The 15,192-nt window shown below is 41.2% G+C and overlaps 5 non-coding genes across 5 annotated transcripts; all 5 read right to left on the bottom strand.

The window, feature by feature from the left end:
- Positions 1 to 739: 739 nt before the first annotated feature.
- On the bottom strand, positions 740 to 812 carry trnar-ccu (transfer RNA arginine (anticodon CCU)). The gene has a single exon. It is a non-coding gene; the product is annotated as a tRNA-Arg (tRNA).
- A 529-nt stretch (positions 813 to 1,341) lies between these two features.
- trnar-ccu (transfer RNA arginine (anticodon CCU)) lies at positions 1,342 to 1,414 on the bottom strand. The gene has a single exon. It is a non-coding gene; the product is annotated as a tRNA-Arg (tRNA).
- Positions 1,415 to 10,038: 8,624 nt separating this feature from the next.
- On the bottom strand, positions 10,039 to 10,111 carry trnar-ccu (transfer RNA arginine (anticodon CCU)). The gene has a single exon. It is a non-coding gene; the product is annotated as a tRNA-Arg (tRNA).
- Positions 10,112 to 11,242: 1,131 nt separating this feature from the next.
- On the bottom strand, positions 11,243 to 11,315 carry trnar-ccu (transfer RNA arginine (anticodon CCU)). Its single transcript has one exon. It is a non-coding gene; the product is annotated as a tRNA-Arg (tRNA).
- Positions 11,316 to 13,670: 2,355 nt separating this feature from the next.
- trnar-ccu (transfer RNA arginine (anticodon CCU)) lies at positions 13,671 to 13,743 on the bottom strand. The gene has a single exon. It is a non-coding gene; the product is annotated as a tRNA-Arg (tRNA).
- Positions 13,744 to 15,192: the final 1,449 nt, after the last annotated feature.

Raw genomic sequence — 15,192 nt, 5'->3', positions numbered from 1 at the left:
CAAATGCAGTAGATATAGTGAGTAGAAGGGAAATTTTTAAAAGTGCAAAGAAAAAGATGTGAAACACGTAGAAACTAGATTGCCATGCTGATATGAAACTGGCATTGTACCCCAGATTGGACTCGAACCCTTTGGGAAGCACAATAATGACAATAAAAGCAGTTAGTATAGTAAGATGGAGGAAAGCATTTGAAAGAGCAGAGAAAAGAATGTGAAATATACAATAATTGCATTCCCAAGCGGATATGCATCTGGAATTGTACAGTAGGTGAATATGTACTTTCTGTATCTGGTTCACTTTACTAAGAGGTTGTAAAGGCCCTAAGTCAGCTTACAAAACACAGTTAGCAGAGGATGGATTCGATCCATCGACCTCTGGGTTATGGGCCCAGCACACTTCTGCTGCGCCACTCTGCTTTCAACCAAACCAGATTGGACTCGAACCCTTTGGGTAACACAATAATGACAATAAAAGCAGTTAGTATAGTAAGATTGAGGAAAGCATTTGAAAGAGCAGAGAAAAGAATGTGAAATATACAAAAATTGCATTCCCAAGCTGATATGCATCTGGAATTGTACAGTAGGTGAATATGTACATTCTGTATCTGGTTCACTTTACTAAAAAGTTGCAAAGGCCCTAAGTCAGCTTACAAAACACAGTTAGCAGAGGATGGTTTCGATCCATCGACCTCTGGGTTATGGGCCCAGCACGCTTCCGCTGCGCCACTCTGCTGTCAACCACCCCAGATGGGACTTGAACCCACAATCCCTGGCTTAGGAGGCCAGTGCCTTATCCATTAGGCCACTGGGGCCTCTCAAACACCTTTACTCATCAGTTCTTCCACCAAACAGTTGCTTCCTAGACAGAGCATAATGTGAGACATGCCATGTTGGCTTTGGGTAACACAATAATGGCCCCAAATGCAGTAGATATAGTGAGTAGAAGGGAAATTTTTAAAAGTGCAAAGAAAAAGATGTGAAACACGTAGAAACTAGATTGCCATGCTGATATGAAACTGGCATTGTACCCCAGATTGGACTCGAACCCTTTGGGTAGCACAATAATGACAATAAAAGCAGTTAGTATAGTAAGATGGAGGAAAGCATTTGAAAGAGCAGAGAAAAGAATGTGAAATATACAATAATTGCATTCCCAAGCTGATATGCATCTGGAATTGTATAGTAGGTGAATATGTACTTTCTGTATCTGGTTCACTTTACTAAGAGGTTGTAAAGGCCCTAAGTCAGCTTACAAAACACAGTTAGCAGAGGATGGCTTCGATCCATCGACCTCTGGGTTATGGGCCCAGCACGCTTCCGCTGCGCCACTCTGCTGTCAACCACCCCAGATGGGACTTGAACCCACAATCCCTGGCTTAGGAGGCCAGTGCCTTATCCATTAGGCCACTGGGGCATCTCAATCACCTTTACTCATCAGTTCTTCCACCAAACAGTTGCTTCCTATACAGAGCATAATGTGAGACATGCCATGTTGGCTTTGGGTAACACAATAATGGCCCCATATGCAGTAGATATAGTGAGTTCAATTCAATTCAACTTTATTTATATAGTGCCAATTCACAACAAAGTCATCTCAGGGCACTTTACAGAATAAAGTCAAGATTATAAAGATATATAAAGAGAACCCAACAATTCCCCCTGGAGCAAGCCATAGGCAACAGTGGAGAGGAAAAACTCCCTTTAACGGAAGAAACCTCCAGCAGAACCAGGCTCAGGGTGGACGGCCATCAGCCTCGACCGGTTGGGGTGAGTGGAAAGGGGAGAGGGAAAAGAACAGAGCAACAAAAAGCAACAACAAAACATTGGGCAGATTGGTAGGACCAGTAGCTTCACGCTGGAAGACACACAGCTTCAAAGCCGGGGGACACCTGCAGAAAGGGACAGAGAGAAGGGGACAGAGGATGACAAAGACAACTACGGGAGAGAACACACAGAGTTAATGACATACAGTGGTGACAATTGCGGGATGAGAGGAGAGGAGAGATGGTCAAGAGGAGGAAAGGAGCTCAGTGCATTGGGGGGTGGGTCCCCCAGCAGTCTAAGCCTATGGCAGCATAACTATAAATAACTATATGCTTTATTAAAAAGGAAGGTTTTAAGTCTAGACTTAAAAGTAGAGAGGCTGTCTGCTTCCCGAATCTGAACTGGGAGCTGGTTTCACAAGAGAGGAGCTTGATAGCTAAAGGCTCTACCTCCCATTCTACTTTTGGAAATTCTGGGAACCACAAGTAGGCCTGCATTCTGAGAGCAAAGTGGTCTACTGGGATGATATGGTGCTATGAGGTCTTCTAAATATGATGGAGCCTGACCATTCAGAGCTTTATATGTAAGAAGCAGGGTTTCAAATTCTATTCTACATTTAATTGGAAGCCAATGGAGAGAAGCTAGTGAAGGTGAAATATGATCTCTCTTGCTAGTTCCAGTCAGCACTCTTGCTGCAGCATTTTGGATTAATTGCAGGCTCTTTAGGGAGTTACTGGGGCATCCTGAAAGTAGGGAATTACAGTAGTCAAACCTAGAGGTAACAAATGCATGGACCAGTTTTTCGGCATCACTTTGAGACAGGATGCTCCTAATTTTGGCAATGTTCCGTAGGTGGAAGAAGGCTGTTCTAGAGATTTGTTTTATATGTGAGTTAAAGGACAGATCCTGATCAAACATAACTCCAAGGTTCCTTGCAGTAGTACTGGAGGCCAGGCTTATGCCATCTAGTGTAACAATATGGTTGGACATCATATCTCTGAGATTTTTGGGCCCAAATACTATGAATTCAGTTTTGTCTGAGTTTAAAAGTAAAAAATTGTGGGACATCCAGGCCTTTATGTCTTGTAGGCATGCTTGAAGCTTTATTAACTGATTATTTTCATCTGGTTCCATATATAAATATAGCTGGGTATCATCAGCATAACAGTGGAAGGGATATTTTTAAAAGTGCAAAGAAAAAGATGTGAAACACGTAGAAACTAGATTGCCATGCTGATATGAAACTGGCATTGTACCCCAGATTGGACTCGAACCCTTTGGGTAACACAATAATGACAATAAAAGCAGTTAGTATAGTAAGATGGAGGAAAGCGTTTGAAAGAGCAGAGAAAAGACTGTGAAATATACAAAAATTGCATTCCCAAGCTGATATGCATCTGGAATATTACAGTAGGTGAATATGTACTTTCTGTATCTGGATCACTTTACTTAAAGGTTGTAAAGGCCCTAAGTCAGCTTACAAAACACAGTTAGCAAAGGATGGTTTCAATCTATTGACCTCTGGGTTATGGGCCCAGCACGCTTCCGCTGCGCCACTCTGCTTTCAACCACGCCAGATTGGACTCGAACCCTTTGGGTAACACAATAATGACAATAAAAGCAGTTAGTATAGTAAGATGGAGGAAAGCATTTGAAAGAGCAGAGAAAAGAATGTGAAATATACAAAAATTGCATTCCCAAGCTGATATGCATCTGGAATATTACAGTAGGTGAATATGTACTTTCTGTATCTGGATCACTTTACTTAAAGGTTGTAAAGGCCCTAAGTCAGCTTACAAAACACAGTTAGCAAAGGATGGTTTCAATCTATTGACCTCTGGGTTATGGGCCCAGCACGCTTTTGCTGCGCCACTCTGCTGTCAACCACCCCAGATGGGACTCGAACCCACAATCCCTGGCTTAGGAGGCCAGTGCATTATCCATTAGGCCACTGGGGCATCACAAACACCTTTACTCCTCAGTTCTTCCAACTAACAGTTGCTTCCTATACAGAGCATAATGTGAGACATGCCATGTTGGCTTTGGGTAACACAGTAATGGCCCCAAATGCAGTAGATATAGTGAGTAGAAGGGAAAAGATGTGAAATACGTAGAAACTAGATTGCCATGCTGAGATGAAACTGGCATTGTACACCAGATTGGACTCGAACCCTTTGGGTAACACAATAATGGCCCCAAATGCAGTAGATATAGTGAGTAGAAGGGAAATTTTTAAAAGTGCAAAGAAAAAGATGTGAAACACATAGAAACTAGTTTCCAATGCTGATATGAAACTGGCATTGTACCCCAGATTGGACTCGAACCCTTTGGGTAACACAATAATGACAATAAAAGCAGTTAGTATAGTAAGATGGAGGAAACCATTTAAAAGAGCAGAGAAAGGAATTTGAAATATACAAAAATTGCATTCCCAAGCTGATATGCATCTGGAATTGTACAGGAGGTGAATATTTACTTTCTGTATCTGGTTCAGTTTACTAAAAGGTTGCAAAGGCCCTAAGTCAGCTTACAAAACACAGTTAGCAGAGGATGGTTTCGAACCATCGACCTCTGGGTTATGGGTCCAGCACGCTTCCGCTGTACCACTCTGCTGTCAACCACCCCAGATAGGACTTGAACCCACAATCCCTGGCTTAGGAGGCCAGTGCCTTATCCAATAGGCCACTGGGGCATCTCAAACACCTTTACTCATCAGTTCTTCCACCAAACAGTTGCTTCCTATACAGAGCATAATGTGAGCCATGCCATGTTGGCTTTGGGTAACACAATAATGGCCCCAAATGCAGTAGATATAGTGAGTAGAAGGGAAATTTTTAAAAGTGCAAAGAAAAAGATGTGAAACACGTAGAAACTAGAATGCCATGCTGATATGAAACTGGCATTGTACCCCAGATTGGACTCGAACCCTTTGGGTAACACAATAATGACAATAAAAGCAGTTAGTATAGTAAGATGGAGGAAAGCATTTGAAAGAGCAGAGAAAAGAATGTGAAATATACAAAAATTGCATTCCCAAGCTGATATGCATCTGGAATATTACAGTAGGTGAATATGTACTTTCTGTATCTGGTTCACGTTACTAAAAGGTTGTAAAGGTCCTAAGTCAGCTTACAAAACACAGTTAGCAGAGGATAGTTTCGAACCATCGACCTTTGGGTTATGGGCCCAGCACGCTTCCGCTGAGCCACTCTGCTGTCAACCACCCCAGATGGGACTCGAACCCTTTGGGTAACACAATAATGACAATAAAAGCAGTTAGTATAGTAAGATGGAGGAAAGCATTTGAAAGAGCAGAGAAAAGAATGTGAAATATACAAAAATTGCATTCCCAAGCTCATATGCATCTGGAATTGTACAGTAGGTGAATATGTACTTTCTGTATCTGGTTCACTTTACTAAAAGGTTGTAAAGGCCCTAAGTCAGCTTACAAAACACAGTTAGCAGAGGATGGTTTCGATCCATCGACCTCTGGGTTATGGGCCCAGCACGCTTCCGCTGCGCCACTCTGCTTTGAACCACACCAGATTGGACTCGAACCCTTTGGGTAATACAACTGCTCATACTGAACCAAAACCCAAAACTTTTAAATGTGGATTATTAAACATCAGATCTCTCTCTTCTAAATCTTTGTTAGTAAATGACTTGATAAATGATCATCAAATTGGTTTATTTTGTCTCACTGAAACGTGGTTGCAGCAGGAAGAATATGTCAGTTTAAATGAGTCAACCCCCCAAAGTCATATTAATTATCATGTTCCTAGATGCACAGGCCGAGGTGGAGGAGTAGCAGCAATATTTCACTCTAGCTTATCAATAATTCCTAGACCTAAACATAGTTATACCTCATTTGAGAGTCTTACTCTTAGCCTTTCACACCCAAACTGGAAAACTCAAAAACCACTATTATTTGTTATCGTGTACCGTCCTCCAGTCCCTTATTCAGAGTTTTTGATTGAATTTTCTGATTTTCTATCTGATTTAGTGCTTAGTACAGATAAAGTCATTATAGTGGGTGACTTTAACATTCATGTAGATGCTGACAGTAACTGTCTGAGCACTGCGTTTAATTCATTATTAGATTCAATTGGTTTTTCCCAAAATGTAAATAAACCCACTCATTGTTTTAGTCACACGTTAGACCTTGTCCTTACATATGGCATTGAAACTGATAATTTAATAGTATTTCCTCATAATTCTCTTCTGTCTGACCATTTTCTAATAACATTTGAATTTACAATAACGGACTATACAGCAGTTAGGAAAAAATTCCACTACAGCAGATGTTTATCTGAAAATGCTGTGAATACATTTAAAGAAATTATTTCTTCATCTTTTTCACCACCATGTGTCAATACTATGGTGAGTAGCCATCTTACTCCTGTGCAAATTGATTATTTAGTTGACGATTGTGCCGCCTCACTGCGTAGGATACTAGATACAGTTGCCCCTTTGAAATAGAAGGCAGTGAATCAGAGGAGCCGACCTCCATGGTACAATTCACAAATGCACAGCTTAAAGCAGGCAACACGAAAGCTAGAGAGGAAGTGGCGTTCCACTAATTTAGAAGAATCCCGGTTAGCCTGGAAAAACAGTTTAAAAACATACAAAAAAGCTCTCCGTGATGCCAGAACAGCATATTATTCCGCATTAATAGAGGAAAACAAGAACAACCCCCGGTTTCTGTTCAGCACTGTAGCCAGGCTGACTAAGAGCCATAGTTCTGTTGAGCCTAGTATTCCCTTAACTTTGAGCAGCAATGACTTTGTGACTTTCTTTACTAGTAAAATTGTAGCCATTAGGGAAAAGATTCACCAGATCCTCCCTACAAATATTACGGCTAGATCTTCATGTACAACAGCTATAGAATGCTCAATAAGGCCCCAATCCATCTTAGACTGCTTTTCACCCATAGATCTCACTGAGCTAAGTTCAACTACCGCCTCCTCAAAACTAACAACATGTCTTTTAGACCCTGTTCCAACCAAATTGCTTAAAGATGTTCTACCTTTAATAGACACTTTCATATTAGATTTGATTAACCTATCTTTAGAAACTGGCTATGTACCAAAGGCCTATAAAGTTGCTGTAATCAAACCATTACTTAAAAAACCTTGTCTTGATCCAGGGGATTTAGCCAACTATAGACCAATATCAAATCTCCCGTTTATTTCTAAAATCCTTGAAAAAGTAGTTGCAAAACAATTATGTGATCACCTTTACAGGAATAATTTGTATGAAGACTTTCAGTCAGGATTTAGAGCTCATCACAGTACAGAAACAGCACTGGTAAAAGTCTCCAATGATCTTCTCCTGGCTTCAGATAATGGACTTGTGTCTGTACTCGTCTTACTAGACCTTAGTGCCGCATTTGACACCATTGACCACAACATTTTATTACAGAGACTAGAACATGGATTTGGGATTAAAGGAACCACATTACATTGGTTTAAATCTTATCTGTCAGACAGATTCCAACTTGTTCATGTTAATGATGACTCTTCTTTATGCACCAAAGTCAGCTATGGAGTTCCACAGGGCTCTGTGTTAGGACCAATACTTTTTAATCTCTACATGTCACCTTTAGGCAAAATCATTAGGAAACATTCCATAAACTTCCACTGATATGCAGATGATACCCAGCTCTATTTATCTGTGAAACCAGAAGATACTAACCAATTAGTCAAATTTGAAGCATGTCTAAAAGACATAAAGAACTGGATGTCCTACAATTTCCTACTTCTAAATTCAGACAAAACTGAAATCATCCTCTTTGGGCCTAAAAACATGAGAAATATGCTGTCTAACAATATAGTTACTCTAGATGACATAACTTTGGCCTCTAGTACTACGGTGAGGAACCTAGGAGTTATCTTTGACCAAGATTTGGCGTTTACGTCACATAAAAGACAAATGTCTAGAACAGACTTCTTCCACCTACGGAACATTGCTAAAATTAGAAGCATCCTGTCTCAAAGTGATGCCGAAAAACTTGTCCATGCATTTGTTACTTCTAGGTTGGACTACTGTAATTCCCTACTTCTGGGGTGTCCTAATAACTCTCTAAAAAGCCTTCAATTAATCCAAAATGCTGCAGCAAGAGTGCTGACTGGATTAGGAAAGAGAGATCATATTTCACCTTCACTAGCTTCTCTTCATTGGCTTCCCATAAAATCTAGAATAGAGTTCAAAACCCTCCTCCTTACATACAAAGCTCTTAATGGTCAAGCTCCATCATATTTAATAGATCTCATAGTCCTGTATCGCCCAATTAGACCACTTCGATCCCAAAATACTGGCCTACTTGTGGTTCCCAGAGTTTGCAAAAGTAGAATGGGAGGCAGAGCCTTTAGCTATCAAGCTCCTCTCCTGTGGAACCAGCTTCCAATCCAAATTCGGGGAGCAGACACCCTCTCTACTTTTAAGACTAGGCTTAAAACTTTCCTTTTTGATGAAGCTTATAGTTAAAAATCCTCACTCAACGCCAGTGCCTTATCCATTAGGCCACTGGGGCATCTCAAACACCTTTACTCATCAGTTCTTCCACCAAACAGTTGCTTCCTAGACAGAGCATAATGTGAGACATGCCATGTTGGCTTTGGGTAACACAATAATGGCCCCAAATGCAGTAGATATAGTGAGTAGAAGGGAAATTTTTAAAAGTGCAAAGAAAAAGATGTGAAACACGTAGAAACTAGATTGCCATGCTGATATGAAACTGGCATTGTACCCCAGATTGGACTCGAACCCTTTGGGTAGCACAATAATGACAATAAAAGCAGTTAGTATAGTAAGATGGAGGAAAGCATTTGAAAGAGCAGAGAAAAGAATGTGAAATATACAATAATTGCATTCCCAAGCGGATATGCATCTGGAATTGTACAGTAGGTGAATATGTACTTTCTGTATCTGGTTCACTTTACTAAGAGGTTGTAAAGGCCCTAAGTCAGCTTACAAAGCACAGTTAGCAGAGGATGGTTTCGATCCATCGACCTCTGGGTTATGGGCCCAGCACGCTTCCGCTGCGCCACTCTGCTTTCAACCACGCCAGATTGGACTCGAACCCTTTGGGTAACACAATAATGACAATAAAAGCAGTTAGTATAGTAAGATGGAGGAAAGCATTTGAAAGAGCAGAGAAAAGAATGTGAAATATACAAAAATTGCATTCCCAAGCTGATATGCATCTGGAATATTACAGTAGGTGAATATGTACTTTCTGTATCTGGATCACTTTACTTAAAGGTTGTAAAGGCCCTAAGTCAGCTTACAAAACACAGTTAGCAAAGGATGGTTTCAATCTATTGACCTCTGGGTTATGGGCCCAGCACGCTTCTGCTGCGCCACTCTGCTGTCAACCACCCCAGATGGGACTCGAACCCACAATCCCTGGCTTAGGAGGCCAGTGCATTATCCATTAGGCCACTGGGGCATCACAAACACCTTTACTCCTCAGTTCTTCCAACTAACAGTTGCTTCCTATATAGAGCATAATGTGAGACATGCCATGTTGGCTTTGGGTAACACAGTAATGGCCCCAAATGCAGTAGATATAGTGAGTAGAAGGGAAAAGATGTGAAATACGTAGAAACTAGATTGCCATGCTGAGATGAAACTGGCATTGTACACCAGATTAGACTCGAACCCTTTGGGTAACACAATAATGACAATAAAAGCAGTTAGTATAGTAAGATGGACGAAAGCATTTGAAAGAGCAGAGAAAGGAATTTGAAATATACAAAAATTGCATTCCCAAGCTGATATGCATCTGGAATTGTACAGTAGATGAATATGTACTGTCTGTATCTGGTTCATTTTACTAAGACATTGTAAAGGCTCTAAATCACTTTACAAAACACAGTTAGCAGAGGATGGATTCGATCCATCGACCTCTGGGTTATGGGCCCAGCACACTTCTGCTGCGCCACTCTGCTTTCAACCAAACCAGATTGGACTCGAACCCTTTGGGTAACACAATAATGACAATAAAAGCAGTTAGTATAGTAAGATTGAGGAAAGCATTTGAAAGAGCAGAGAAAAGAATGTGAAATATACAAAAATTGCATTCCCAAGCTGATATGCATCTGGAATTGTACAGTAGGTGAATATGTACATTCTGTATCTGGTTCACTTTACTAAAAAGTTGCAAAGGCCCTAAGTCAGCTTACAAAACACAGTTAGCAGAGGATGGTTTCGATCCATCGACCTCTGGGTTATGGGCCCAGCACGCTTCCGCTGCGCCACTCTGCTGTCAACCACCCCAGATGGGACTTGAACCCACAATCCCTGGCTTAGGAGGCCAGTGCCTTATCCATTAGGCCACTGGGACCTCTCAAACACCTTTACTCATCAGTTCTTCCACCAAACAGTTGCTTCCTAGACAGAGCATAATGTGAGACATGCCATGTTGGCTTTGGGTAACACAATAATGGCCCCAAATGCAGTAGATATAGTGAGTAGAAGGGAAATTTTTAAAAGTGCAAAGAAAAAGATGTGAAACACGTAGAAACTAGATTGCCATGCTGATATGAAACTGGCATTGTACCCCAGATTGGACTCGAACCCTTTGGGTAACACAATAATGACAATAAAAGCAGTTAGTATAGTAAGATGGAGGAAAGCATTTGAAAGAGCAGAGAAAAGAATGTGAAATATACAATAATTGCATTCCCAAGCTGATATGCATCTGGAATTGTATAGTAGGTGAATATGTACTTTCTGTATCTGGTTCACTTTACTAAGAGGTTGTAAAGGCCCTAAGTCAGCTTACAAAACGCAGTTAGCAGAGGATGGTTTCGATCCATCGACCTCTGGGTTATGGGCCCAGCACGCTTCCGCTGCGCCACTCTGCTGTCAACCACCCCAGATGGGACTTGAACCGACAATCCCTGGCTTAGGAGGCCAGTGCCTTATCCGTTAGGCCACTGGGGCCTCTCAAACACCTTTACTCATCAGTTCTTCCACCAAACAGTTGCTTCCTAGACAGAGCATAATGTGAGACATGCCATGTTGGCTTTGGGTAACACAATAATGGCCCCAAATGCAGTAGATATAGTGAGTAGAAGGGAAATTTTTAAAAGTGCAAAGAAAAAGATGTGAAACACGTAGAAACTAGATTGCCATGCTGATATGAAACTGGCATTGTACCCCAGATTGGACTCGAACCCTTTGGGTAGCACAATAATGACAATAAAAGCAGTTAGTATAGTAAGATGGAGGAAAGCATTTGAAAGAGCAGAGAAAAGAATGTGAAATATACAATAATTGCATTCCCAAGCTGATATGCATCTGGAATTGTATAGTAGGTGAATATGTACTTTCTGTATCTGGTTCACTTTACTAAGAGGTTGTAAAGGCCCTAAGTCAGCTTACAAAACACAGTTAGCAGAGGATGGTTCCGATCCATCGACCTCTGGGTTATGGGCCCAGCACGCTTCCGCTGCGCCACTCTGCTGTCAACCACCCCAGATGGGACTTGAACCCACAATCCCTGGCTTAGGAGGCCAGTGCCTTATCCATTAGGCCACTGGGGCATCTCAATCACCTTTACTCATCAGTTCTTCCACCAAACAGTTGCTTCCTATACAGAGCATAATGTGAGACATGCCATGTTGGCTTTGGGTAACACAATAATGGCCCCATATGCAGTAGATATAGTGAGTTCAATTCAATTCAACTTTATTTATATAGTGCCAATTCACAACAAAGTCATCTCAGGGCACTTTACAGAATAAAGTCAAGATTATAAAGATATATAAAGAGAACCCAACAATTCCCCCTGGAGCAAGCCATAGGCAACAGTGGAGAGGAAAAACTCCCTTTAACGGAAGAAACCTCCAGCAGAACCAGGCTCAGGGTGGACGGCCATTTGCCTCGACCGGTTGGGGTGAGTGGAAAGGGGAGAGGGAAAAGAACAGAGCAACAAAAAGCAACAACAAAACATTGGGCAGATTGGTAGGACCAGTAGCTTCACGCTGGAAGACACACAGCTTCAAAGCCGGGGGACACCTGCAGAAAGGGACAGAGAGAAGGGGACAGAGGATGACAAAGACAACTACGGGAGAGAACACACAGAGTTAATGACATACAGTGGTGACAATTGCGGGATGAGAGGAGAGGAGAGATGGTCAAGAGGAGGAAAGGAGCTCAGTGCATTGGGGGGTGGGTCCCCCAGCAGTCTAAGCCTATGGCAGCATAACTATAAATAACTATATGCTTTATTAAAAAGGAAGGTTTTAAGCCTAGACTTAAAAGTAGAGAGGCTGTCTGCTTCCCGAATCTGAACTGGGAGCTGGTTTCACAAGAGAGGAGCTTGATAGCTAAAGGCTCTACCTCCCATTCTACTTTTGGAAATTCTGGGAACCACAAGTAGGCCTGCATTCTGAGAGCAAAGTGGTCTACTGGGATGATATGGTGCTATGAGGTCTTCTAAATATGATGGAGCCTGACCATTCAGAGCTTTATATGTAAGAAGCAGGGTTTCAAATTCTATTCTACATTTAATTGGAAGCCAATGGAGAGAAGCTAGTGAAGGTGAAATATGATCTCTCTTGCTAGTTCCAGTCAGCACTCTTGCTGCAGCATTTTGGATTAATTGCAGGCTCTTTAGGGAGTTACTGGGGCATCCTGAAAGTAGGGAATTACAGTAGTCAAACCTAGAGGTAACAAATGCATGGACCAGTTTTTCGGCATCACTTTGAGACAGGATGCTCCTAATTTTGGCAATGTTCCGTAGGTGGAAGAAGGCTGTTCTAGAGATTTGTTTTATATGTGAGTTAAAGGACAGATCCTGATCAAACATAACTCCAAGGTTCCTTGCAGTAGTACTGGAGGCCAGGCTTATGCCATCTAGTGTAACAATATGGTTGGACATCATATCTCTGAGATTTTTGGGCCCAAATACTATGAATTCAGTTTTGTCTGAGTTTAAAAGTAAAAAATTGTGGGACATCCAGGCCTTTATGTCTTGTAGGCATGCTTGAAGCTTTATTAACTGATTATTTTCATCTGGTTCCATATATAAATATAGCTGGGTATCATCAGCATAACAGTGGAAGGGATATTTTTAAAAGTGCAAAGAAAAAGATGTGAAACACGTAGAAACTAGATTGCCATGCTGATATGAAACTGGCATTGTACCCCAGATTGGACTCGAACCCTTTGGGTAACACAATAATGACAATAAAAGCAGTTAGTATAGTAAGATGGAGGAAAGCGTTTGAAAGAGCAGAGAAAAGACTGTGAAATATACAAAAATTGCATTCCCAAGCTCATATGCATCTGGAATTGTATAGTAGATGAATATGTACTGTCTGTATCTGGTTCATTTTACTAAGACATTGTAAAGGCCCTAAATCACCTTACAAAACACAGTTAGCAGAGGATGGTTTCGATTCATCGACCTCTGGGTTATGGGCCCAGCACGCTTCCGCTGCGCCACTCTGCTTTCAACCACTCTGCTTTCAACCACTCTGCTTTCAACCACTCTGCTTTCAACCACTCTGCTTTCAACCACTCTGCTTTCAACCACTCTGCTTTCAACCACTCTGCTTTCAACCACTCTGCTTTCAACCACGCCAGATGGGACTCGAACCCTTTGGGTAACACAAAAATGACAATAAAAGCAGTTAGTATAGTAAGATGGAGGAAAGCATTTGAAAGAGCAGAGAAAAGAATGTGAAATATACAAAAATTGCATTCCCAAGCTGATATGCATCTGGATTTGTATAGTAGGTGAATATGTACTTTCTGTATCTGGTTCACTTTACTAAAAGGTTGTAAAGGTCCTAAGTCAGCTTACAAAACACAGTTAGCAGAGGATGGTTTCGAGCCATTGACCTTTGGGTTATGGGCCCAGCACGCTTCCACTGCACCACTCTGCTGTCAACCACCCCAGATGGGATTTGAACCCACAATCATTGGCTTAGGAGGCCAATGCCTTATCCATTAGGCCACTGGGGCATCTCAAACACCTTTACTCATCAGTTCTTCCACCAAACAGTTGCTTCCTATACAGAGCATAATGTGAGACATGCCATGTTGGCTTTGGGTAACACAATAATGGCCCCAAATGCAGTAGATATAGTGAGTAGAAGGGAAATTTTTAAAAGTGCAAAGAAAAAGATGTGAAACACATAGAAACTAGTTTCCAATGCTGATATGAAACTGGCATTGTACCCCAGATTGGACTCGAACCCTTTGGGTAACACAATAATGACAATAAAAGCAGTTAGTATAGTAAGATGGAGGAAACCATTTAAAAGAGCAGAGAAAGGAATTTGAAATATACAAAAATTGCATTCCCAAGCTGATATGCATCTGGAATTGTACAGTAGGTGAATATGTACTTTCTGTATCTGGTTCACTTTACTAAAAGGTTGTAAAGGCCCTAAGTCAGCTTACAAAACACAGTTAGCAGAGGATTGTTTCGAACCATCGACCTTTGGGTTATGGGCCCAGCACGCTTCCGCTGAGCCACTCTGCTGTCAACCACCCCAGATGGGACTCGAACCCTTTGGGTAACACAATAATGACAATAAAAGCAGTTAGTATAGTAAGATGGAGGAAAGCATTTGAAAGAGCAGAGAAAAGAATGTGAAATATACAAAAATTGCATTCCCAAGCTCATATGCATCTGGAATTGTACAGTAGGTGAATATGTACTTTCTGTATCTGGTTCACTTTACTAAAAGGTTGTAAAGGCCCTAAGTCAGCTTACAAAACACAGTTAGCAGAGGATGGTTTCGATCCATCGACCTCTGGGTTATGGGCCCAGCACGCTTCCGCTGCGCCACTCTGCTTTGAACCACACCAGATTGGACTCGAACCCTTTGGGTAATACAACTGCTCATACTGAACCAAAACCCAAAACTTTTAAATGTGGATTATTAAACATCAGATCTCTCTCTTCTAAATCTTTGTTAGTAAATGACTTGATAAATGATCATCAAATTGGTTTATTTTGTCTCACTGAAACGTGGTTGCAGCAGGAAGAATATGTCAGTTTAAATGAGTCAACCCCCCAAAGTCATATTAATTATCATGTTCCTAGATGCACAGGCCGAGGTGGAGGAGTAGCAGCAATATTTCACTCTAGCTTATCAATAATTCCTAGACCTAAACATAGTTATACCTCATTTGAGAGTCTTACTCTTAGCCTTTCACACCCAAACTGGAAAACTCAAAAACCACTATTATTTGTTATCGTGTACCGTCCTCCAGTCCCTTATTCAGAGTTTTTGATTGAATTTTCTGATTTTCTATCTGATTTAGTGCTTAGTACAGATAAAGTCATTATAGTGGGTGACTTTAACATTCATGTAGATGCTGACAGTAACTGTCTGAGCACTGCGTTTAATTCATTATTAGATTCAATTGGTTTTTCCCAAAATGTAAATAAACCCACTCATT

This window comes from Channa argus, unplaced genomic scaffold (assembly GCF_033026475.1).
Source record: "Channa argus isolate prfri unplaced genomic scaffold, Channa argus male v1.0 Contig013, whole genome shotgun sequence".
Classification (NCBI taxonomy): domain Eukaryota; kingdom Metazoa; phylum Chordata; class Actinopteri; order Anabantiformes; family Channidae; genus Channa; species Channa argus.
Note: the sequence above shows the minus strand (reverse complement) of the source record. Positions and strands in the feature narration are given on the sequence as shown.